This window comes from Sciurus carolinensis, unplaced genomic scaffold (genome assembly GCF_902686445.1).
Source record: "Sciurus carolinensis unplaced genomic scaffold, mSciCar1.2, whole genome shotgun sequence".
NCBI classification, from domain to species: Eukaryota; Metazoa; Chordata; class Mammalia; order Rodentia; family Sciuridae; genus Sciurus; species Sciurus carolinensis.
Window position 1 is genome coordinate 571,555 of NW_025920212.1, and position 26,503 is coordinate 598,057.

Genomic DNA, 26,503 nt, shown 5'->3' on the forward strand with positions numbered 1-26,503 from the left:
TTAATCTTCTAATCATATCAGGGGTATCTATATGGGCCCAAGGTTTTGCTATGGACAATAAACACTTCCAAAACTATCAGCTTTCTCCAAGTAGATTTTAAAGTGTTGAGTGGTTTTCATTGTACTCACAGTATATTCATAACACATTTTCCAAAATATTTTTACCACTCCAATATGTAATATATTAAATTATGGATCCCAGGTGAGCATATGCATATTTGTAAATATGGCTAAATCCAATCTTACACTTCACCCTTCTTGGTGGAACACTCTAGAATTCACTCCCCTACCTGGTCCTCAGCTGATTCCCAATATACACAGGTGGGCAAGATCCAAGTGGCTCAGGATATGATCTACTTCTACTTCCCCATCCCCTGGCTACCTTCAATTCTGCTGCTGGGCTCTGCTGGGAGTTCTCTTATGCTGCTCCTGGAGTCAGTGAGGTGCATGGGGGAAGGTCTGGACAATAGGCATTCATGCAAAGTCCCTGGTGAAGCCGCATTACAGATTCCTGTAATAAAGGGAAATTTCCTCCAGTGGCAAAGAGAAGCTACCTTGTAAGCAAAGAAAGCTGAGATTTGGCAGTCCAGCTTTGTCTGCATCTGACCAAATAATCTCTTCACAAATCTAAGGTCCTACTTCTTCCCCATCAGTGTCCCCATCTTTGCAGAGGAACTGCTGAGGTTCAGCATGTCCCCCTTGAAATGATTTTCGGTAGGATCTGAAGAAGTTCTGTGTGTTCTGCGATTATGAAGACAAGGGATTCTTTGAATCTTGCCATTTGGTGACATTCACATGAGAATTAATAGTTCATGTTCACTTGTTTCTCTGTAACACTTCCACGGCACACAGGAACAGCCATCTAACTCCACAATCTTATGTGATGTTCACTGTTGCCACAGAGATCACGCTGAACAGCAACAGGGACCCTGAGGCCTCGTCCTTTCTCCACTGCTCCTCCTGCCATCAGTGCTAACAGGGTCCTCCTGCTGCTGTGAAATTGCATGGGCTACTAGCATTTCTTCTGTTCCCTATACGGGCACAGACAGGTGCAAAACCCAGCCAGAACACCACATTGAGGAACTGTGGTCCCTCTTGCTATCAGCCAGCACCGGGCAGCAAATAGAATCTTTCTCTGAATGTTGGAACTGATGTACTGCTGAACAGCTGTGAGCAGGATTCAGGAAGCATCTGTATACTTTTGCTAGGACAGCCCTATCAACGTCCCACAAACCGGGAGGTTTCAACACAGAAGCAGCATTAGAACAGGCTGGACATCTGAGATCCAGGTTGGTTCCTTGTGAGGGTGCTAGGTAAGAACTGCTCCAGGCCTTTCTCTTAGCTTCTGGCAACCCTTGGCCATATCTCCAATCTGCACGTGGTATTCTTCCTGTAAGGTCTGGCTGTTCAAATGTCCCCTTTTTGTGAGAACCCCTATCATACAGAATTAAAACCCACCCTAATAACCTCATTTTCAACTAATTACATCTGTAATGACTCTGTTTCCATTAGGTCACACTCTGAGGAACTGGGGTTTAGGACTTTCACACATGGATTTTGGGGGACAAAATGCAATTATACCGTCAAGGGGTGGTGAGCTCTTGCAAAGGAGTGACAACAGGAAGTTGTCAGCACCTGTGCTAGATGCTCTCCATCCCCTGCTCCAGCTACCCTCTCCAACACTCTCCACCTTGCTCTGTGCTGGAAGACTGACCTCTGAAAACTGCATCCTGGAGCATCCTGACCTCCCATGAGCTTCTGTCAGACTTGAGTAATGGGAGACATGGGCAGGAGCCTGGTGGGTGGGAAGAGAGGAGTCAGGCTGTACTACCCCAAGCTCCTCTTCCCATCCCCTCCCAACTAATTTTCAAATTCCTGTCTTTCCATGCGTCTTTCCTATTGAATATTTGACAGATAAAACTGAATAATATTGAAAGTAGGGTGAATGTGTATGGATTGCATCAGAAGCACATTCAGGAATATGAGCTGATGTTCATGAGCGCCTTTCCTGCAGCTTAGGTGGTTCACTTGGGAGAGCTTCCCAAATGTGCCTTCAAAGAAATGATGTTTGAGGTGATGGATATGTCAGTTATCCTGAGAGGTTCAGTACCCATCATATAAATGTAGTGGAATGTCATTCATTGCCCCATAAATATGGAAAAGTGTGATGTGTGAATTAAAATAAATCTTTAAGAAAGTGTGCTAACAAGTCCGAACATAATTGTTTTTATTTTTCATGCTATTTTTGGGAGATCTCCAAAATGTTCTTTAAAATCCAAACACACTTGCTTTAGTGGTTTCCATTAGTGCATTCCATCCTTCCTGAGATAAAGGGCTCTGGGCTGGTCAACCCGCAGCTTGAAGAGCAAGAGGTCTCTTCCCCAGGTCCTTTCTCCACCTCTTGGAATGAGGCGTGTGGGGGCGGCTCCCGCCACCCTGAGTTCTTTCCCAGGAGCCGCCAAACCGGGGGTTGGAGCCGCACTGCTGCCCAGGCGCTCCCGGAGATCTGTGCGGGCACGAGAGGGAGGGGACCTGGCAGCGGGATGGGACCTCCTTCCTCCATTTGGGAACCATGAGTCAGGCCGCTGGGACGCAGAAACCCGCCCCCCCCCCAAGGCGCAGCGGGAGTCGGCCTCCGACCGGGCCCCAGCGAGGCTGGGCGGGATAGGGTTGGGGCAGAGCGCGGCTGCAGCGGGGTGCTCAGGGCGAGCTCCTCCCACTGCGCTCCCGGAACTGCCAGCGCTGGGCACCTGCAAGTGTGCAGTTCCCCCGCTACTGCTGCCGGGGCCTCCTGCCCAGCGAAGTGGGCCTGGTGCTGCTGGTGTCCGGGCGATGTGAAGCGGCTCCCCACAGTGCATCCGGATCCCCGAAGCCCGAGGAGGTGCTGGTAAGAACCCTGAAGCTCTGGGTGGCCCAGAGTAGCAGCAGGTACTTCTTGCTACAGCGGCGCCGCGGGCACGGCGAGTGGATGGGTCACCTCACCGGTAAGGGGGTGGCGGGGGTGGGCCGGGCCTGGGGTCTCGCTCCCTGCAGCACCCGCCGTTCCCAGCCCGGGGTTGGGACCCGGAAATCTGGGAGGCGCCTCTGCAGTCGGCGGGGCTGAGAGGGACTCCGGGTTGCTGCGGACGCTGCCTGGGCGGTCGGGCGCGCTGCCCCGGGTGTGCAGGGCTGGCGGGTTCGGGCTGCGCGGGGTTGGCCGGGAGCGCTCCTCCTGCTGAGCTTGCGGAAGTGCAAGCGCTGGGCACTCGCCGGTCTGCGTTTCTCGCGTAGCTGCTGCCGCCGCCTCCTCCTGAGCGAGTTGGGCTACGTGAAGCGGGGCACCAGAAGAAAGGGAAACAAGCCCCACGAGGTGCTGCTGAAGGACGCCCTGAAGCTCTGGGTGAACCAGTGGAACAGCGGCCCCTTCATCCTAGGGCGGCGCGGCGGGCAGGGCGAGGGGGGCGGTGGCCTCAGCGGTAAGGTGCTCTCGGGGGGTGGCCGGCCTCAGCTCCCAACCCTAGGCTGAGTCGCAGGTGGATGGACTTGCCTCGGGTTTGTTCGCCTTTCTTCTGCATTTCTCTGTCTTGTCAATGGTGTCTACAACGCCCCCCCCCCCCCCCCCGCCCAAGTTACAGCTAGCCTTTGCTGGAGTGTTGGAAAGCAATTGACATGTCAGAGCATTCAGCCCTGCAGCTCTGCTATGCTTCTTAGTTCCTTAAGTTTTTCATGATTCTTTCCTTTGTTTTTCTAAAGAAAAGCATGTCATCTTTGAACAAAGTTTTATTTCTTTCTCTCTCTGTATACCTTGTTTCCTCTTTTTGTCTTACCATATTAGCTGGATCTTTCAGTGTGATGTTGAATAGGTGTGATAGGAGAAGTTGTCTTTACCTTGTTCCTGGTTATCAGGAAAGTGTTGAGTTTCTCCAAAAGTATGATGTTAATTGTAGGGTTTTGGGGCGAGAGGGTAATTGATATTATCAAGTTAGACAAGTTCTTGATTCCTCGTTTGCTATATTTTTTTCCCTTTAATCATGAATGGGTGTTCCATTTTTGTCGAATGCTTTGTGTATCAATTGGAATAAGTTTGTGTGTGATTCACACCCCCCCCACTTCTATATTGATGAATTTTCGAATGCTGGACCATTGTTGCATACTTGGAGCAAGTCCCACTTGGTCATGAGGTATAATTTCTTTTATATGTTGGTAGATCCTGTTTGCTGGTGGAATTTTTTGTGGTGTGAACAATTGAAGTCAGGGAATTGGGCATACTAGGCAAACACTCTGCCACTGAGCTACATCCCTAGCCCCACCCCTTTCCTTTTCCTTTGTGTGACTGTGACATGGGTTTCTTGTGGGCCTTGATTTTCTTTTCTTCCTTCTTTTTTTCCTTAAATCCATTCTGAAAATCCCTGGGTGATTTTGGTTGGTGTATTTAGGCCATTCACATGTAAAGTGATTGTTGGCATTGTTAGATGAATCTCTACCAGGTTGGTAACTGTTTTCTATTCCTTGTTCTATTCTTTTTGAACCTCCTTTCCTGACTTCTTTCACAGTTGAATGCTTGGTGATGCCCTTTATCTCTTAGGTTGCCAACAGTAGGTTGAAAAGAATTTGTAGTATATATTTCTGGTTTGGAACATAATTTCTGGATTAGTCTGTGTCTACCTTCAAATATTATGCTGTTTCACATGAAATGTAGATTTTCTTTTTTTTTTTTTCCTGTATTTGGGATTGAACCCAGGGACGCTTAAGCACTGTGCCATATCCCCAGTCCATTTGTAGCTCTATTTTGAGACAAGGTCTCAGAATTGCTGAGGCTGGCCTTAAACTTGTGATCCTCCTGCCTCAGCCTCTTGAGACATTGGGATTGTAGGTGTGCACCACCATGCTTGACCGAGATGCAGATATACTAGTATTCCCAGATCCTGTCTCATCTTTTCTGACATTGTCATCCATTTCACTTATTTATATAGTGTGATCACTCAATAAATTTTTTTTAAACCTTCAAACATTTCTTTTAGATTACTTAGGAATAGGAAAAATAAGAAATTTGAATCTATCCTTATTTATTTCCTGAGACACACTTCTTCTTTTTACATAGCTCAGAACTACTGATCTATGTGTTTTCCTTCTGATGAATTTGATGGTGAGGTCTGCTGGAAATGGACATCCTGTTCTTTTTCAAGAAAATCATTCTTTTTCAATTTTCAAGGATAATTTCACTGGACACAGCCTGGTATGGTGATCCTTGCTGGTAATCCTACCAATTTGGTAAAGGAGGCAGGAGGATCACATCTTTGAGGTCAGCCTCAGCAATTTGTTGAATCCCTGTCTGTAAACAAACAATAAAACAACTGGGGATGTGGTTGAGTGGTAGAGCACCCCTAGATTCAATACAAAGTATCCCCCCCGCAAAAAAAAAATCCTCACTTCATTTAGATATTGGTTTGTGATTCATTTCTTTCAGCACCTTATTTCAACTCCCTTGATTGCATGCTTGGAGAAGTCTGCTATAATTACCGTGTTCTTCCTAGGCTGTCTGCTTCACACGCCAACTTCTTTTTTTTTTTTCTTTCTTTTTTTTATTGTAAACAAATGGGATACATGTTGTTTCTCTGTTTGTACATAGAGTAAAGGCATACCATTTGTGTAATCATAAATTTACATAGGGTAATGTTGGTTGATTCATTCTGTTATTTTTTCCGTTCCACGCACCACTCCCATCCCTCTTTTCCCTCTATACAGTCCTTCCTTCCTCCATTCTTGCCACCCTCCCTAACCCTAACTCTAACCCTAAAATTAACCCCTCCCATGCCCCATTATGTATCATCATCTACATATCAGCGAGATCATTCTTCCTTTGGTTTTTCGAGACTGGCTTATCTCACTTAGCATGATATTCTCCAATTTCATCCATTTGCCTGAAAATGCCATAATTTTATCATTCTTTATGGCTGAGTAATATTCCATTGTATATATATATATATGCCACAGTTTCTTTATCCATTCATCAACTGAAGGGCATCTAGGTTGGTTCCACAATCTGGCTATGGTGAATTGAGCAGCAATGAGCATTGATGTGGCTGTATCTCTGTAGTATGCTGATTGTAAGTCCTTTGGGTATAGGCCAAGGAGTGGGATAGCTGGGTCAAATGGTGTTTCCATTCCAAGTTTTCTAAGGAATCTCCATACTGCTTTCCAGAGTGGCTGCACTAATTTGCAACCCCACCAGCAATGTATGAGTGTACCTTTTTCCCTACATCCTCGCCAACACCTGTTGTTGCTTGTATTCTTGATAATCGCCATTCTAATTGGGGTGACATGGAATCTTAGGGTTGTTTTGATTTGCATTTCTCTTATTACTAGAGATGTTGAACATTTTTCCATATGTTTGTTGATTGCTTGTAGGTCTGCTTCTGTGAAGTGTCTGTTCATTTCCTTAGACCATTTGTCAATTGGGTTATTTGTAGTCTTGGTGTTGAGTTTTTTGAGTTCTTTATAGATTCTGGAGATTAGTGCTCTATCTGAAGTATGATTGGCAAAGATTTTCTCCCACTCTGTAGGCTCTTTCTTCACATTGCTGATAGTTTCCTTTGCTGAGAGAAAGCTTTTTAGTTTGCATCTATCCCAGTTGTTGATTCTTGCTTTTATTTCTTGTGATATGGGAGTCCTGTTGAGGAAGACTGGTCCTAAGCCGACATGTTGAAGCTCTGGACCTACTTTTTCTTCTATAAGATGCAGGGTCTCTGGTCTGATTCCGAGGTCCTTAATCCATTTTGAGTTTAGTTTCGTGCACAGTGAGAGATATGGGTTTAGTTTCATTCTGTTGCATATGGATTTCCAATTCTCCCAGCACCATTTGTTGAAGAGGCTATCTTTTCTCATTGCATATTTTTGGCACCTTTGTCTAGTATGTGAAAATTATATTTATTTGGGTTTGTGTCTGAGTCCTCTATTCTGTACTATTGATCTACCTGTCTATTTTGGTACCAATACTATGCCGTTTTTGTTACTATTGCTTTGTAGTATAGTTGAAGTTGTAGTATTGCAATACCCCCTGCTTCACTCTTTCTGCCAAGGATTGCTTTAGCTATTCTGGGTTTCTTATTCTTCCAGATGAATTTCATAATTACTTGCTCTATTTCAGTAAGTTACATCATTGGGATTTTAATTGGAATTGCATTGAATCTGTATAGCACTTTTGGTAGTATGGCCATGTTGACAATATTAATTCTGCCTATCCAGGAACATGGGAGATCTTTCCATGTTCTAAGGTGTTCTTTAATTTCTTTCTTTAGTGTTCTGTAGTTCTCATTGTAGAGGTCTTTCACCTCTTTTGTGAGATTGATTCCCAAGTATTTTATTTTTTTCGAGGCTATTGTGAATGGGGTAGTTTTCCTAATTTTTCTTTCTGAAGATTCATCACTTACGTATAAAAATGCATTAGATTTATGAGCATTGATCTTATATCCCACTACTTTACTAAATTCACTTATGAGTTCTAAGAGTTTTCTGGCGGAATTTCCTGGTTCCTCTAAGTATATAATCATATCATCAGCAAATAGGGATAGCTTCAGTTCTTCTTTTCCTTTTCATATCCCTTTAATTTCTTTGGTCAGTTTAATTGCTCTGGCTAGAATTTCAAGGACGATATTGAATAGGAGTGGTGAAAGAGGGCATCCCTGCCTTGTTCCAGTTTTTAGGGGGAATGCTTTCAGTTTTTCACCATTTAGAAAGATATTAGCCATGGGCTTAGCATAGATGGCCTTTACAATGTTAAGGAATGTTCCCACTATCCCCATTTTTTCTAGTGTTTGGAGCATGAAGGGGTGCTGTATTTTATCAAATGCTTTTTCTGCATCTATTGAAATAATCAAGTGATTCCTGAATTTAAGTCTGTCGATATGGTGAAGTACATTTATTGATTTCCTGATGTTGAACCAACCTTGCATCCCTGGGATGAAACCCACTTGATCATGGTGCACTATCTTTTTAATATGTTTTTGTATGCGATTTGCTAAAATTTTGTTGAGAATTTTTGCGTCAATGTTCATTAAGGATATTGGTCTAAAATTTTCTTTCCTCGAGGTGTCTCTGTCTAGTTTAGGTATCAGGGTGATATTGGCTTCATAGAATGAGTTTGGGAGATTTCCCTCCTCTTCTATTTCATAGAATACTTTCAAAAGTATTGGAATGAGCTCTTCTTTAAATATTTTGTAGAACTCGACTGAGAACCCATCCGGTCCTGGACTTTTCTTTGTTGGTAGGCTTTTGATGACTTCTTCTATTTCATTACTTGAAATTGGTCTATTTAAATTGTGTATGTCCTCCTCGTTCAGTTTAGGCAATTCATATGTCTCTAGAAACTTGTTGATATCTTTGAAATTTTCTATTTTGTTTGAGTATAGATTTTCAAAATAGCTTCTAATTATGTTTTGTATTTCAATCGTGTCTGTTGTGATATTTCCTTGTTCATTCCGAATTTTGGTGATTTGGGTATTCTCTCGTCTTCTCTTTGTTAGTGTGGCCAAGGGTTTATCAAATTTGTTAATTTTTTCGAAGAACCAACTATTTATTTTGTCAATTTTTTGTATTGTTTCTTTTGTTTCAATTTCATTGATTTCAGCTCTGAGTTTAACTATTTCCTGTCTTCTACTACTTTTGGTGTTGGTCTCTTCTTCTTTTTCTAGGGCTTTGAACTGTAGTGTTATGTTGTTTATTTGTTGAGTTTTACTTCTTTTATTAAATGCGCTCCATGAAATAAATTTTCCTCTAAGTACTGCTTTCATAGTGTCCCAGAGATTTTGATATGATGTTTCTTTGTTCTCATTTACCTGTAAGAATTTTTTAATTTCCTTCCTAATATCTTCTGTTATCCATTTATCATATAATAGCATATTGTTTAATCTCCAGGTGTTGGAGTAATATCTGTTTTTTACTCTTTCATTTATTTCTAATTTCAATCCATTATGATCTGATAGAATACAAGGAATTGTCTCTATCTTCTTGTATTTGCTAACATTAGCTTTGTGGCATAATATATGGTCTATTTTGGAGAAGGATCCATGTGCTGCTGGGAAGAAAGTGTATTCACTCTTTGTTGGATTTTATATTCTACAAATGTCTGTTAAGTCTAAATTATTGATTGTGTTATTGAGTTCTATGGTTTCTTTGTTCAATTTTTGTTTGGAAGATCTGTCCAGTGGTGAAGGAGGCGTGTTAAAATCACCTAGTATTTGGTTTCTGAGATTGAGAAGGATTTGTTTGACATACATGGGTGAGCCACTGTTTGGGGCATAGATATTTATGATTGTTATGTCTTGCTGATTTACATTTCCCTTAAGCAGTATGAAATGTCTTTCTTTATCCCTTCTGACTAACTTTGGCTTGAAGTCCACATTATCTGAAATGAGGATGGATACATCAGCTTTTTTGCTGAGTCCATGTGCATGGTATGTTTTTTCCCATCCTTTCACCTTTAGTCTATGGGTATCTCTTTCTGTGAGGTGAATCTCTTGCAGGCAACATATTGTTGGAATTTTCTTTTTAATCCAATCTGCCAGTCTATGTCTTTTGATTGATGAATTCAGGTCATTAGTATTCAGGGTTATTATTGAGATATGATTTGTATTCCCGGTCATTTGACTCATTTTATTCATTTATTTTTTTATTTTTGACACGACTTGGTTCCTCTTTATTTGAGAGTTCCTTTAGGATAGCTCCTCCCTTTGCTGATTTGCTTCTTTGTTTTTCATCTCTTCCTCATGGAATATTTTGCTGAGAATGTTCTGTAATGCTGGCTTTCTTTTTGTATATTCTTTTAGCTTTTGTTTATCATGGAATGATTTTATTTCATCGTAAATCTGAAGGTAAGTTTTGCTGGGTATAAGATTCTTGGTTGGCATCCATTTTCTTTTAGGGCTTGAAAAATATTATTCCAGGCCCTTTTAGCTTTTAAGGTCTGTATTGAAAACTCTGCTGATATCTGTATTGGTTTCCCCCTGAGTGTAATTTGGTTCTTTTCTCTCACAGCCTTTAAGATTCTGTCTTTATTTTGTATGTCAGGTATTTTCATTATAATGTGCCTTGGTGTGGGTCTGTTGTAATTTTGTGTATTTGGAGTCCTGTAAGCCTCTTGAACTTGATTTTCCATTTCATTCTTCAGATTTGGGAAATTTTCTGATATTATTTCTTCAAATAGATTGTTCATTCCTTTGGTTTGTTTCTCTAAGCCTTTCTCAATCCCAATAATTCTCAAATTTGGCCTTTTCATGATATCCCATAGTTCTTGGAGATTCTGTTCATGATTTCTTACCATCTTCTCTGTTTGTTCAACTTTGTGTTCAAGGTTAAATATTTTGTCTTCAATGTCTGAGGTTCTGTCTTCCAGGTGTTCTATCCTATTGGTTGTGCTTTCTATGGAGTTCTTAATTTGGTTTATTGTTTCCTTCATTTTAAGGATTTCTGTTTGGTTTTTTTTCAATATCTCTAACTCTTTATTGAAATGGACTTTTGCTTCCTGTATTTGCTCTTTCAACTGTAGATTGGTGCGTTCATTCAATGCCTGCATTTGCTCTTTCATTTCATCGTTTGCTTCCCTTATCATGTTAATTATCTACATTCTGAACTCCTTTTATGACATTTCTTCTGCCATGCTGTCATTGGATTTTATTGATGTAGTATCCAGATGTTTGAGACATTTTCTTCTCTTGTTTTCTCATGTCGTTCAGGTATCAGTGGACTGCTGAGATGTTGCAGATTTCCTCTATTGACTTATAATGTCCCTGAAGATTGCTAGTGTATCCCCTGTTATCCTTTAGTAGCCTGAAGTCTTGGAGGAAGTTGATAATGCGGTGCTCTACAAGGAAGCTGCCTCTCTAGGGATGGTGGTCTTCAGGTGGGGTATATTCCCTGGTAGTGGGCAGAGGTGCCTCCACTTGTTGACCAATGGTCATCCAAAGGGGAAGTAGGCTGCGGGCTGAGGCAATGCCTGTTTGGGCCTGTGTCTCTGGTTTTACCGTCCTTGTGGAAAACCTCACCCAGCGGGGAATACTCACCCAATGGGGAGGTCTCGCTGGTCAGTTCCTCTCCTAGAGGTTCCCCTCAGTCCACAACTACTGCCTGGGCAGGGCAGCCTTCCCAGGCAACGTTCCCAGGGGCCCGGACCTACCTCCTGGGTCTGGGAGCCTCACCCTTCGCAGACGAGTCTCCTTAGGTTGCTCCTCCTCAGAGAAGCTGCCCGCAGTCCTGGAACCTTCGCTCTGCCCCTCTGCTTGTCTCTGCAGCTCTTCCACCGAAAAGCCGCCTAGGACCTGGGACCCTGTTCTGCACCTAATCGCCTGCCTATGCAGGCCGTCCTCTGGGCAGCTGCCGAAGCCCGCAGTTTACTCTGAATCCAAGCGCTGTGCTGAGCAGCTTCCTCTGCAAAGTTCCCAGTGGTCCCTGTTTACCACTCCAGCCGGGGGGAGGGTTGTCTCGCTGGGCAACTCTACTTCACAAAGTTCCCTGCGTTCCGGGAACACCGGCCCATCCAGGATGCCTCCCCAACGGGAAAGACTCACCCGGCGGCTTTGAGTTGGTCCCAAGTCACTCACTATCTCCTCTTTTGAATCCTGAGTCCTGGAGCAACATGAAATGCAGCCACCCTCTAGTCCGCCATCTTGAAAAAACACACGCCAACTTCTTTAAAGATTTTCTTTTTGTTTCTGCAATTTGAATATGATATACCTCAGTGTAGATTTGTAAATATTTTTCCTTTGTTTTTTTGTTTATAATTTTCTGTGTAATGTTCTCTGTACTTCTTAGATCTGTGATCTGAAGTGTGATCTTGGAAAATTCTTGGTCATTATTGCTTCACATGTTTGCTTTCATCTTTCCCTGTTTTTGCAGTATGGTGTCCTTGTATCTTTGGGAATTATCCCCAGCAGTCATATATTTTGTACTTCCTGTGTCTCTGTCTCTCTCTCTTGGCTTTTCAGTGGGTTTGGGGGTTTCTGCTGATCTGTCTTCAAGTTCACTGATTGTTTTCTTGACCGTCCCATCTACTGATGAGCCATGAAGGGCAGTCTTCATTTTGTTTATTTCTATTTGTTTTGTTTTTCATTTCTTAGAGTTTCCATCTGTCTCCTTTCATGACCTAGTCTTCCATACTCTCTACATTTTCTTTAGAGCCCTTCATCTATAATTCATACTTATTTTAAAAGTTCTCTCAAAGTACCAAGATCTGTCATACCTGCGTGTCATTCTGATGCATGCTTTATCTTTTAATCCTGTGTATTTTCTTGCTACTGCCATGTTTTTCTATATCTGTAGAGAAAGAAAACATTATGGTATATAAACAACTTATAATTTATACATGTATGTAAATAATAACAAGTGAGGAAATCATCTTCCATGTGTGTTTTGCTACTCTGCTGGGACTTGGCTCTTTGCAGTTTCCTGTAGCTAAAGATACCAGAGGCCTCACATTCCTCCATGTCTCTGGTTGTGTCTCTTCACTGTCCCTGGGTTAAGAACTTCCCAGTCTCGCTGCTCTTTGAGCTGTCACGTACTCTCATTTATCCTGGAGCTTTTGCTGTTGGCAAGAGGGAAGGTCCTAGAATCATCAATCTCAGTCATCAGTGGACGTGTGACCCTAGCCTGTGACCTTCCCAAGTGTTTTCTAGCCACTTCCTCCTACCCCTTTGGGGACAGGAAAGCCAGAGGGGACACAGGAGCCAGAGAAGGCCTTTCCCCAGCTGGAATGATGCCCTGAGGATGCCTCATGGCCTTGTTCTTCCCTTGTCCAGAGAGCTGGGCAGGTGTCCCTGGGGTCTTTCAGTTGGAACTGGTGGGGTTCTGGTGAGAACACCTGTGCTGCCTTGGGGTTCCTTAAGATTGCAGCACCAGGCCTTTCTTATTCTCTTTTAATCAGGATCCCGCACAGTCAGACTCACTACTCAAGTGCCCTGCAGTTCATGACCTCAGCACTGGGGGTGCAGGTCCCAGCTGTGTCCCTCGGATTACCTGTGCCGCTTTAGCTTTGGGGGTTATGTTTCGACCCGTGACCTCAGTTCTCTGATGAGTCCTAGAAAAACCTGTGATTTGCAGTCTGCTTGGCCTCTGCTTGTATTTATGGGACGGGTGCTTCCCAAGCTCTTTGCATGGTGGAACTGAAGATGGAAGTCCCCTTGTAGCTTTTTGATTGCTGCCCTGCCCACCTGCCCGCCAGTTGAAGGGTCCGGGTTGACACAGACCTCCTGACCTTTTCAGAAGCACGTGAGAGAAATCCCCACTCTGCCTCAAAACTCGGCACCCCTCTGTGGCTGTTCAGATGCTGCACACCCTCCCTGTTTTCTTCTTTCCATGTCACCTAGAGTCCCCCAGGCTGCTGTTACAAAGTCTGCATGGGTTCTGTCAGAGATATCTGAGAAGCGCCTCCTGGGATGAGCTCCTTTCTAGTCTTCCTCGGTGTCTCCACCAGGATTTTTTATCTTTGCTAGACAAACATGGCGTTTCACCGGTCTTTTGAAAACACAGCCTTAAGTGCCCTTACCCCAGCCTGCTGTTTTCTTCCACTGAGCTCTGCTAAGCTGCCTGTGGGTTCTGTGTTAAGTGTCAGCTCTCCATCTAGCAGACAGGACAACCTTCCTGTCCCCCGCTCCGTTATCTGACACCAAATAACAAACCCTTAAAGGGTCAGGGTACTAACCAAAGAATAATTGGTGTAAAAAGACACATGTCCTTCCTTCTGCTGGGGAAAGTCATCCCAAAGGGCAGGTGAGGGTGGTGTAGGTGCCGGTCATCTAGGAAGAGGTTGCACAGGGTGAGCAGGGTGTGTCTTGGGTGTGGAGGTTGGCAGCAATAGAGGGTTGATGTGCAAGTAAATATATCAAGGGTGGTGGAGGCTAGGCTTGTCTGTTGGAGAAGAGAGCTGTGAATAAGCAAAGAAGTAAGAATGAACACGGGGAGTGGGTGGCAGGAGGCATCTGTGTGAACTCAGTTTTTCTGTATGTAGATTTTGTATACATACACACATTGCATTAGAAATGTGTATGCCTGTGTGCAAATACACAAGTCATACGTATACACACAGACCCCGTTACCAATGAGCTTCTAGATACCAGCTTTTTATTTTCATTTTATAGCAGGGATGGAACCTAGGGCCACATACCCACTGATCCACATCCCCAGCCCTTTTTATTTTTTAATTTTGAGGCACTGTTGTGGTAAGTTGCATAGGGCCTCACTAAGTTGCTGAGACAGTCGTTGAACTCACAATCCTCCTGCCTTAGCCTCCCAAGCCACCGGAATGCCAAGTGGCTTTTGTGTAGAAATCTTCATGATAAGAAATAGAATTTCTGGGAAAAATGTTCCATTTCAGGGCTGGTGCAGGGAAAGTACAAGACGATGTTGGAATATTTTGTTGTGGCAGAGACTATGAATAACCATGAGTACCTGTCCAAAGGTCACAGAACCCAGCTTGAAGGGATTCCTATCTGCCAAACCTGGGACAATTAAATCATCCGAGTAAATAATAGTGATGAATTCTTACTCTTTGAAGAAAAGCAGGAAAGATGAGACCATACCGTTAAACATGAATAAATTGAAAGTTTGAGGAATGGGAAATTTCCATAAATTCATTATTTGTCTGTAGGAGCCTTGTGAGTTACAAGGGAAAAAGGAATAAGTTCATGGTGCAGAGCCCAAGCAGCCACTAACTTAAGAGACCAAGTGAACATCACCAGGAGTGGAACAAGTTGAAATTGTGTGCACCTGAGAGGATGTGATGCATAGCATTCCTTCTGTGAGGCTGGCCAGAGACTTTAACCTGAATCTAATCAGCTTCAGGCAAGCCAAAACTGGGATTTTCTGCTGAAGAACTGGCCAGGAATCTTTAAAACGGTCAAGCTCACGAAAGTCAAAGGTGTGTTGGGAGATGTGACGGCTCAAGGCAGTGGGTGATTCTGAACAGGTCCAATGTGGTAGAGTCACAAGACAAGCAGTTCTCAACTCCTGTGGGCTGGATTATTGCCTTTGTTTCTACAGTGGTGCAAAAGCAACCTGTGTTCAGTAGAAACCATACAAGCATTTTTTTTTAAATAATTTTTTTGGATGTTAATAGATCTTTATTTGATTTGTTCACTTTCATAGGGTGTTGAGGATGCAACCCAGTGCCTCCGACATGCCAGACAGGTTCTGTGTCACTGATCCCCAGCCCGAGGCCCCATATATGCAGTTTTGAAATTGATCTTTTCCTGGGGATATGCCCTAGTCCTCTCTGATGTGGGGCAGACCCCAACCAGTCTGGGATCATGAGGGCCGCCCAGTGACAGAGTGCCCTGTTGCCAAGGTGGGATGAACAAGTGGATACATCCCATGCATTTCCGAATCTCAGTATGTTTGTTCCCCTTAGGACGGGTTTGTGAGGCACTTGGAAACTGGTGGGATCTGAGGAGCAGAGGGTAGGAATGTCCCAGCGTTAACTTTCTGAATTGTGGGGTACACTGTTATGTCAGCACACGTCCTTCCTGGTGTGAAACATGCTGCACACTCTGGAGTGAGGGGGTGGCAGGTCAGTGACATACTCCTTAATGATTCAACTTCCTTTAACATTGGGGTCTTAAACCAAAATGAACTCCTCATGCCACTCAGGGCCCTCTCGGGGTCTAGTAGTGAAGGAGCATGGGCAAAGGAAGGTGTAGGGCTTCAGCTGCTCCAGGGAGGAGGGAGTGAGTTTGTTCACCTGCCATTGATTCAGGATGCCATTCATCATAGCAGAATGCCAGTCCTTCACCTGCTACCTGTGCCTTCTGTCCTGCGGGGTCTTGGGTGTGTTGTCATATTTCTCAGGGTACCTTTCTGGAGTGGAAAGGGATTATTCTTCCATGTGAGATGTGGATATGATGAGGATCCTAACGGGCAACACTTACCTGGTGCTTGAAGGGCCTGGCAATAGTCTAGGTACTTTGAATGATGACTTAATTTCCATAATTACCTTGGAGGCATATCGTGGTTGCTTTATCTTCCAAAGAGACCAGGGCACAGAGAAATCAGGTAACTTTCCTAAGGCCACACAGCTTGAAAGTGGTAGAGCTGGGGTTCCAGTCGGGCAGTCTGACTCCAACAGCAGATGCTGGGGAAATGGGTGTGAGGAAGTTAAAGCTCTGGGCCCCATGGAGCTCTGACTGCAGGATGTCGGATTGTGCCTGGGCTCTCAGCAGTGACCATGCTGCCTGCGCATGTGGGAGTGGCAGCTGCACACTGGCTGGGGCTCTTCACGTCCCTGAGCTCACAGGTGTGTTAGATTCTCTTTTGCCTTGTAGGTGGCCTTGTGGGTGCTCTAGAGGCAGTGCTGGATTCCAACACTGAGGTCGCTCCCTTTCGAGTTCTGCTTTCAAGTTCCTGGCTCACAGGTGTACTCTCCTATAGCATGTGGAGAGTTACTGGATGGATGCAACGTTCACTGGGCCATAGCCACTGGTGAGTCTTGTTCCTGTAGGAATGTTCCAGACCCTGAGGTCTGAGCATGCAGAGCATCTGCTTGTTGGTGAGCCTGCAGGTAACGCGCAGGGATCCTCACCTGCCTTCAGGATCTCTGTGCTCTCCTCCACATGTCTGTCTCTTTCTTAGTGATCGGAAGCACACAACTGTGAGCGTGAGTGAGCCAGGCTTCTGAGGGGTGTATTTCAGGACACTAACATGTTGTTGGGTATGAAGTGGCCGTTTCCTTTACGGTCTTGATGTCTGATTAACAGGGTTTTCCCAGGTGTGTGCTTGTGTGGTTATAGCCGGGGGCAAAGTACAAGGGCTGTGTCCAACTTAGGCAGTCTCTGCCACATTTTGCCTGTCTGTACCAAGAGACTGCATCACTGGGCTTCGGGTCCTGAGAATCTTTTCCTTAGGCTGACACAGATCAGGTTTGCCAGTGGCTTGTTTTCTACATTGTCCTGCCCTCAGAAGGTCCTGAATAGTGAATTGTTCTTTTCAGGGTTCTCTTGTGGAGAGTGAGGATGGGAGGCATGGGTATGTTCTGGTGTGGGGATTGTGCTGTTGACTGAGATACTTGTGCAGGCATTACTTAGGCGTCTTGCATGTTGTTGACTCGCCTTCATACTTCATTTTGTGCTGAGCATTGAGAAAGGATCCCTGCCCAGGAGGCTAAGCTGTGATACTTGGTGGATTCAGTATTAAATACGGGTTTTTTTGATAGCAATCTCAACCTCACGATGAGTTTATTAGGATGCAACCTGGTTGTCAGTTGAGGAGCATGGGTAGTTACAATTAAGATTTCTTGGGTCCTTTGTGAAAAGGCAGGGAACAGGCCTACTCATGAACATTGAGCAGTCAGACAACTTCAAGATAGAGGTTGTGTTTTTTGCTTTCAAAACAAATTTTTTCTTCTCAACGGTACAATACAAAATTTACTATCCTAATTATTTTATTTTTAGTTAGTTGCATAAAGTACTTTCACAATGATATGTGGGCATCACCACCATCCACCTCCAGAACACTCCTCAAGTTCTCAAAATGAATCTCTGCACCCATTAAAGTCTCTGCTCCTCTCTTCCCTGGCAGCTTCCATTGCACTTCCTCCCTCTGCATTTGGCGAGGAACCTTATATGGCGGACTCATACTGCCTTATCCTGTGACTGACTCGGTTCACATGGCAGTCTTCAAGTTTCATCCATGTTGCTGTATATGTCAGAATTTCCTTCCTTGTTAAGACTGGACGAGACTCCATTGTACGTCTGCCTGCATTTTAGAATCATATATAATGGTTGTCCCGTGAGTAGAGTTCAGGACACTGTACTTGGGAAGCAGGAGGGCCGAATACCAGGAGGTAATCCCCATTCAGTTTGGGGCCAGGGGAAGAAGGTGGAGAGGAGCAGGAGTGATGAGAGGACCCGAACACTGCTGAATTGACCCTAAGCCGTGACAAATTCTCTGGGAGCCCTGGGAGGTCAAGGAGGCTTTGCTCCTGGTTCTGTGTGCCTGGTGGTCTTGGTTAGTCATGGTCCTGTTCTGCTTTTGAGAAGTCCAGGCCATGGCAGGACTTATAAGTTCCCTTGTGAGACATAGCTGGTTCTCAGTGGTAGTGCTGTGTTGTTGAAACAGTCGCTGTATTCTTCACCATGACCCGGAGCACTAAACACCTTGTTGTCTCTACCTGTTTTCCAGGAAGCAGAAATAACATTGGCAGGAACTGCAGGAGTTTGAGTTATCTGCTTAGAATCATTCCAAGAATGGATTTGCTTATGTAGTCATTTGATTCCTGTTGCTGTAGATTGAAGGCTTAGGTGGACTTTTCTGATTCCCAAAAGAGGACTTAGAGGCACAGCCAGGAGAAGAGTCCTCCATGGAACATGGCTGAAGGTTGAAAGGCTCTGAGAAACTCGCCAGACCTTTTGTATTGATAATAACACTCATGCCTTTACAGAGCTGAGTTTGGGTTTCTGATTCAAAGTAGTTTTGAATTTGCTTGTAGCAGCCTAAGTGCAGGGTTTTCCCTTTGCTAGAAGGATCTGTGGCATGGACTGGAGGCAAATGAGAGAAACAGGAAAAGAGGGAAAAAGGAAGGAACTCTATTTTCGTGGGAGGGTCAGGAGCTGGAGTTCATGGGCTGGTGTGCAGGATGTTCAAGCAGAGGAGATGTGATTGTGACTTGGTGTGCAGAGCATGTCTGCATAGTGGGAGGTGGTATGTGTCCTCAGCCTGGGTATCTGGGGTTCACCTTCTGCAGAGTCAATGAACTGCATATCAAAACTATTCAGAAAAAATTGCTTCTATACTCAACATGTAGTTTCCTGTTCTTGTCATTATTCCCCACATAAGATAGCATAAGAGCTGTTTATGTATCATTTACATTGTACTAGGTTAATGGGTAATCTAGAGATAACTGGAAGTGTACGGGTGGATGGGCCCAGGTCATACTTCAATATTACATACCATTTTATCATAGGAGCCTGACCATCCTTGGATTCTGGTATCTTTGAAGGGTTCAAAAACCCATCCCTTACAGATATTGAGGAACCACCTACAATAGTTTGAAGAAAGCTTACCTAGTAGTTGAAGAAGATCCTCACCACTCACCCCAGTGGTAGCTCCTTCTAAGTTTCAAGTGGGTTGCCGCTTAGGCTTCTGGATTCTTAAAGAACAAGATGGGAGGTGAGAAGGTCTCTGGTCATGTCCTCTTGGTTACCTGGGAACAGAGACATGAGTGGAGAGAGGGACAGCCTCCCAGTCCTGACAGACTGGCTTTGGTGGTGACCCAAAGATGTCACCTTAGGCCATCCTGTGCCTCAGCATTGGGAGATCACAAAGGAACCAAGTTCTGTTGTCTTGAGCTTTTCTTTTTCCTTTCGAGGTACTTCTGGGTACTTCTTTTAATTCCATCCCAAGTGCCCACTCAGAAGAGCAGTCCTAATACAGATGTTCTTCTTTCTCACAGACCTTAATCTGCAAGTTCAAAGTGAGCCTTCTGGCACTTTCCCTCTGAGGTACAGGTTGCATATCCCTTATTCAAAATCCTGGGGAACCAGAAGAGTTTTGGATTTTCTAGGATGATGGGATATTTGCATGTACATAATACCATGCTGCCCAACTAAAACATGAAAGTCATTTGTTTCATATGCACCTTGTGCCCATAGCTGGAAGGTACTTTTATATAGTATTTTCAGTCCTGTACATGAAGTAGTTTGTGTCCTTTGAACCAGAAATCAGGTATGGGGTTTTCCACCTCTGACATGATGTTGGACCTGCAAAGTTGCAGACTTTGGAACATTTTAGAAATTGGATTTCCAGATTGGATTGCTCAACCTGTGTTACACAATATTCACATGAATCTGTAGTGTAGGAGAGGAAGGTTGCAGGTGGGATAGAGTGGGAAAGGAAGTTCAGTTTTGAAAACACACATCTGGCATTTGGGTATTATGACTCCAGTGGCCTTTGTGCCTTACAGTGGCTCAGTTATTGTATACTATTTTCTGGTATCCTTTAACTTCTCTGAGTTTAGAATATATCCCATGTTCCATTTGGAAATCCAGCTGAGCCACATTGCCTGGTCCTCACATGCCTTTTCTTGTTTAGGATTGTGCTTGCTTTACTGAGCACTTCACTGAGTATCTGCTATGTGTGGGACCCTGCACTGGAAGCTGAGCATGTGCTCTCCTATGCTGGAGTAGCCATCATGCAATAGTGATGACTAGAAACCTCCTTGTAAAGAAAGATATGACTGAAATGATCGTGCCTTTGGTTAATGGTGTTGTTCAATGCTCCAAAAATATGGTGAAGTTTCTTAGTTGCCTTTGAAAGGAATTAACTTACTGTAGTTGCCTTCATGCTATTTTGTTTTTTAATGTATACCTCATCTTATAGTTTTTAGAGATATTGCTGTAAATGGTATGAAGTGTCCATTTTTAAACCTGTGAAATTCCTGGCTATTGCTTGTCAGTTGACCAGTGCCTGTTACAGCGACAACATCCTTGTGAGGAGCTTCCCAGGAGGTTCTTCCCCTGTGAACGTGACTTTGGTACTTCTCCATGGGCCTCTCTTCTCCTGGGAGACACTAAGTGAGACTGTTGAGAATCGTCTGCTACTTGGTCTGTGTTCCATTCTGGAACAGCTGTACCATTGCAAAGGCTTCTGACACTTGAGTGGTAGGTGCTCTGCACATGATTGAGGTGTGCAGGGTGGTCACAGGACAGTTCCAAGACTTTCCTGCTTGGTGAGCTGGCCTAAGTGGCCATGGGACTGAAGTTTATAAGTCCCAGTGCACTGGCATGAGAGACCGTTGCACAAGTGGAGAGTGCCAGCTTTCAGTGACAAACAGTGGCTCGGGGTGTGAGAACCCTGGCATGGGACGTTTGCGGAACATTAACACAGGGTCTTAATGTTGGCAAAATGATGACTCTTGTTTTTCACTCTCTTTCTTTCTATTCTGATAAAGGTTCCACATTAGAGGAAATCAACCAGCACTGGAACTCGCTGGGACAGAATCTCCTCCATACTCTGTCTGTGTTTGATAATAAAGTTGACATGGCCAGCTTTGTCAAGGGGAAGGTGAAGGTAGGCCCTTTGTTCTTGACCTTTCTCCCCATCTCGGGTAACCCTTCATGACATTTTGAACTCTGCCACATACCCACAGTCTTCACCAGTCCAATTACACTTTTTGGATTAATGCGCAAAGGGAAATTAGTTCTATTTGTCACCTGTCAGTCTTTGTGGCACATAAAGATACACCTGAAATTTAGGAAAAAAAGGGGGTGGTGCTTCATCCTCAGGCCTAATTCCTGTTATCTTTTACAGATATAATCATCCTTTTTTTTTTCTCGTGGGATACCATAATGTTAAGATTTCTGTTTTTGCAGAAGCAACATATAATTGTCTTCCTCAAAGTAGTTATTCGTGACTTATTTTCTCTTTAGCTGTAACATTTGTCACCACGTTGGACCTAGTGCTCTGGTCCCACTAATAGTGGATGTTTGTTCTGCAGATGTTAATTAAATGGAGTTACAGCCAGTTAAGGTGTGAGAAGGCAGGAGAGGAATCTTGGGAGGTATTTGTCCATACATCCTGCCAGTTACATTGTTACATAACTGGTATCCTTACAAGGACATGATGGTGACTGGTGCTTTAAGATCCTGTTGGGGAGGGACATGTTTCCTTGTTCTACAGAGAACTCTCCTTACACACTTGAACACAGAAACCTGCAGTACAGTTTTCTTGCCTTGGGATAAAACCTCCCCAGAGCAATCCATCATTCCTCCCTCTTCCTGTTCCTCCTTCCTCCCCCTCAGTTCATTTCCTCTATTCAAAGGATCCCCAGTGTGGAAAGAAATAGTCAAAATAGTGCTGTATACATATATGAATATACAAGAGTGAATTCCATCTTCGATGCATACCTATAAAGCACTAATTAAAGACCAAATACGTAGTAGAGAGCCCACTAAAGTAGGAAGCCCAGGGGAGGGAAATGGAGCTCATTCTATTCCATGCCTGTATGATGATGTCAGAGTGAACCCCACTACTGTGTATAAGTAGAATGCACTAATAGAAATGTGAATCTCCCAGACCATGGATTTTGTTTTATTGAAAACAAACCTGAAGAGTTCCAGCTTTTCGTAAGGGGTGTCAAAGTGAATTTTTGGTTTTAGAGGAAGCAAGAGAATCACTCTTTTCCATTTGGGGACTAGGGATGTGAGCAGGATCAGTGAAGAGCAGGAGTGATGGAGGCCATCCAGTGCTTGGCATGACCTCTTACCTGTGGGGTCAGAGCTGATCAGGGCTATAGTAAAAGACACAGTTCTCGGGACACCCCTCATCATTGCCGATGGACTGAGCCTCGGTGTCCTGTGTCAGATGGGACTGAGCATCAGCGACACTTGACCTGCTTCTCTTGGCCTAACGTGAACTGTAGTGGTTCTTTTCTGGAGGTATTGCCCTTGTGTGGGGCAAAGGAAAATGATTTCTGCTATGCTGCTTCCTGAAACCCTTCTGTAGGAGAAGGAAAAAATGTCCTCTCCCTAGGTTCTGTAGTTGAGACCCTGAAAATGACATCGCTTTGCAGCAGATGAGCAAGAGAGAAAGAGTTATTTGAATGCACGCAGAGTGTATACACGTGGCAGAAACTCAGCCATGTAACTGATAGGGTGGTTAAAATCGACCTTGCACAGCACCTTAAGGGAAAGCAACCAGTTGACTGAGGACTGAGGTGACAGGAAAAGGACTCCATCTTTTGGGGTGGCGCAGGGTCAGGGAGGTAAACATGGGGGAAACTAATGGCAGTGGAGGGCTGTCTTCGTGAGGCTGTGTGAGCCCCTCATGCTGCCGAGATCAAGAGGTCATAGGTGTCTTCCCAGGACAGAGGGTGACACACCTGTGCAGATGGAGAGTCCCTCCTGACTCGAGGCAGATGGGGCAGGGCAGACAGCCTTTCTGGTACCCCATCTTTTTTGTTTCTCAGTTATCTTTGGCTCAGTTATCCTTATGCTGAAGTGGCATGTTTGGGGGTGACAGATTTGATCCGTGACACTTCAAAGGTAGTATGTCCTAAAAAAAGGAAGGAAGGAAGGAAACCTGAGGAGGCAGTGCTGGGGAGCAAGAGCACATCGTGGCATTTGTTCTCCCCACTCCTCGGGCCAGATCCACAGGGAGTGAGAGTTGTACCTTTCCAACTTGGAAACCTTTCCCTTGGCTGCTCCATAAACTTGAAGAATCCCTCTGCTTCAGCTCTTCCTGGGACCAGACATGCAGCCATGACAGTTGGGAGGCCCTATGGCTACCATCATGTTTGCTTGGAGCCACTGAATCCTGTTCTCCGCCATGCCAGTTGGCTCTAGAGCCTGATAAGTAATGAAGAAAACAGTACACTTCACCAGCACTGAGGTTTATTTTATAGTAATTAGGATTAGATTATTTTAACGTGAGTGCCCAGGTTTCATTTCTAAAATGACTTATACAGTGAGGATTTGGTAACACCCCCGAGAAAACAGCCTCATCTTAAGAAACATAGGCTCTCATAAGACAGTCATATAAAACACAAATGAAAATGTTAAGAAAAACAACAGAACTGTTAACGACAGACTGTCACCCTTGAGAAATGGACCACACCTTTTATTCTAGACTCTTCTCTCACCAGCGCAGATCACAAAGGTCCCTTCTTGTTGATGGTGGTTGGCAAAAGAGTTGCAGTGTCAGATTGTGCCCTCTGCTGTTTCCGGCACTCCCCAGGGACTTAGGAGTACTTCCAGCCTCTGGAAGCTTGACCAGGGTCCTCCCTTCCACCTTCAAAAAGTATAGAGTGGATGGTGGTGGTGCACGGCATTAGTCTTGTCCAGATCCTGCAGTTGGCTTTATACTGACCTTTTGAACCTAATGAAGACATTTGTTCATGTTTTAAAGAGACTCTTAGGTCCTAGTTGCGTAGTTCTTCGGGGCTGATGTGAGTTCCCACACCAGAGCCAGTCACTGGGTTTTGTATCTCTTGTGTTGGTTCGCTTTTCATCACTGTCACAAATACCTGAGATGACTGACTTAGGGAAGGTTGGTTTGGCTCCCAGTTCTGGAGGCTGCATCTTTGACTGGTTGGCCCCCTTTTTTGTGAGCCTGTGATGGGACAGCACATCAAGGCAGCGGCTTATGGCAGAGGAAAAATGTTCAACTCATGGCGAGCCAGGGGGCAGAGAGGAAGGGGCTAGGGTCCCACTGTCCTCTTCAAGGGCACACCCCTAGTCATCCAAGGACCTCCCGCCCGACCCCACCTTGTGCAGTTCCATCACCTCCCAGTACACTAGCTGTGAATCAGGCCTTTAACACATGGACCTTGGGGAGGCATGGAAGATCCAAACTGTAGCAAGAGTGTAGGGAGGATTTAGGAAATAATTGTGAATTAAAATTCTCAACACCTTAGAAGTCAGCTGATTCAGCCACAGCTTCATGGTCAGTAAGTGACTGAGAGACTTTTCTTTGTGTTTTGCAACCTTGTGATGGTTAATCGATCTCTGTCTTTTTTTTCCCCCCTCTGGCTGTGACTGTTTCAGGGTAGTGGACAGGAGTGGTTGTCGTGGAAGCAACAGAGATTCCTCAAGTGCCTGGGTGCATCTGTCCTTCCTGCTTCCTGTCGCTTGTGCTCTCTTCCTTCCCTTTGCCCAACTCCCTGGATGAAGGCCCTGTCTCTTGTATGTCAGGGTCTGATTGCTTAAGAGAGCAGCAGCAGGCTTACTGAGCAGAAAGGGGAGCCCAGGAAGTTCTGAGAAGCGGTGGTGATGTTGGAGGCCAGGTTTATCCTCCTCGAGGCAGAGAAGGTGGTCACCTACTGCTCTTGCTGCTGCTGTAAGGGCTGGATGCCCCGCCAAGGCTGTCTGTACATCAGCATCAACCACCTCTGCTTCTACCCCTTCTCCTGGTCAATGAAGTCATGTGAGGCCAGTGCCAGCATCTGCAGTATTTGGTCCTTCAAGATAAAGTTGGCCCTGGGGTTGATTGGCATGGCTCCCTAGAGAAGCCAATAAAGGTTAAATCCCACAGCAAAAGATTTAAGTGGGTGGTTGAGATGACAGCAGGTGATACTGGATTAGTTTCCAAATGATTTGTGCAGATAATTAAGTTGAAGTATACATGCTACAACGAAGGAGCTTGATTTTTTTTTTTTTTGCTTGTTTTCTGGAGACAATTCATTTTTCTGCAACCTTCAGAAGCATATCTGTGTAACTTAATTAAATAGCTACTCAAGACCTTTTACTACCATAGATCATGTTGAAGATACAGTATCATATCTGATGGGTGACTATTTCTAAAGGAGTAGCATGTACTTCTGCTTCTTAATGCAGAAGGACATCTTTTAAAACACCCGTCCTTGAACATCATGACTGTTGTATATGCAGAACACTTTACCTGGGTCCACTTCAAATCCAGAAAGAATTTATGAGATCGCACCAGCAGTGGGCTCTGTCCTCAGTACTGGCATTCCCACAGGAAAAGGCAAGGCCACAGGTGTCAGTTGTGTGTTCAAGGTTTCAAAAGCCATTGCCATTGAAAGCACTTTCAGAAGCCATTTCAAAAGCACGTGCTCGGTGGCACGGGAGACGCACACGTATGTGTGGTTTTCTTCATTTATTCTCCAAGTACAGCCAGTGGGAGGCCTCCTCCTGAATATCTCCTGTGACCAGCCTCTTTCACATGCTATTTTCTCTTTCAGTCTCACCAGACTCCCTTCTGATGCCTCAGTATCCTGCCCTGTGTGCCCAGTCCTCTCCTGACCTTGCTTGGAATGGGCCCCAGCCTAACCTTGGCCATCCTTCTTTCTGAAATGCTTTCCCAAATGAACACTATTCCAAATGCTTTTCCTTCTCTCCTTAGCTTCTTTAGAAACTCCTGTTTGTCCTTCAATACCCAGTTCAGATTGGTCACGTCCACCATGCCTTCCTTGTCCCCTTATAATGTACACCATGTCTGTTTCTGGGCTGTGTCCTGCCAAGTTGGTGTTGCTTATTTGCTTGTAGTTTAGTTTTTCCTATTTGTGCTGCTTAAGTGCAGGGCGTTTCCACAGAGCAGTCACTTAATGAACTCAAGTAGGCAGTGTAGATGAAACTAGTGTGGGCAGAAGAGCTGGCATAGCTGGAAAAGAGTAGTCCCAGGCCTGACATAGAAATGAGGCTGTTTACAATTCTAAAGGCATCGAAAATGCTATGGCTAAATAAGTGGAAGGAAATGTTAAAATATGACATTCATTCTCTGATGTGAAAAAGAAATGATTTAATTCTGGACACTAAGGATTGTCACTAAACCTAATTGTGTTAGGATGATGATATTTGGAAAAAATTATTGCTACTATTCTATCATGTTTTTCCACTTGTTATCTGTATGATGAATCAGCTAACAGATACGACTTTATCTTCTGCCCCTTTCCTCTGCATTAGCATACTGCCTATCACTGTATCCACAATAATTCTCGGATGGGTATTGTGGTGCACACCTGCAATTCCAGCATCCCAGGAGACTGAGACAGAAGGATAGCTAGTTGAAAGGCAGCCTCAGCAAAGGGGAG

At 44.5% G+C, this 26,503-nt stretch overlaps 1 pseudogene; it reads left to right on the forward strand.

Moving 5' to 3' along the window:
* Positions 1-2,406: 2,406 nt before the first annotated feature.
* LOC124975114 (TBC1 domain family member 8-like) overlaps positions 2,407-26,503 on the forward strand; it is a 32,500-nt pseudogene continuing 8,403 nt past the window's right edge.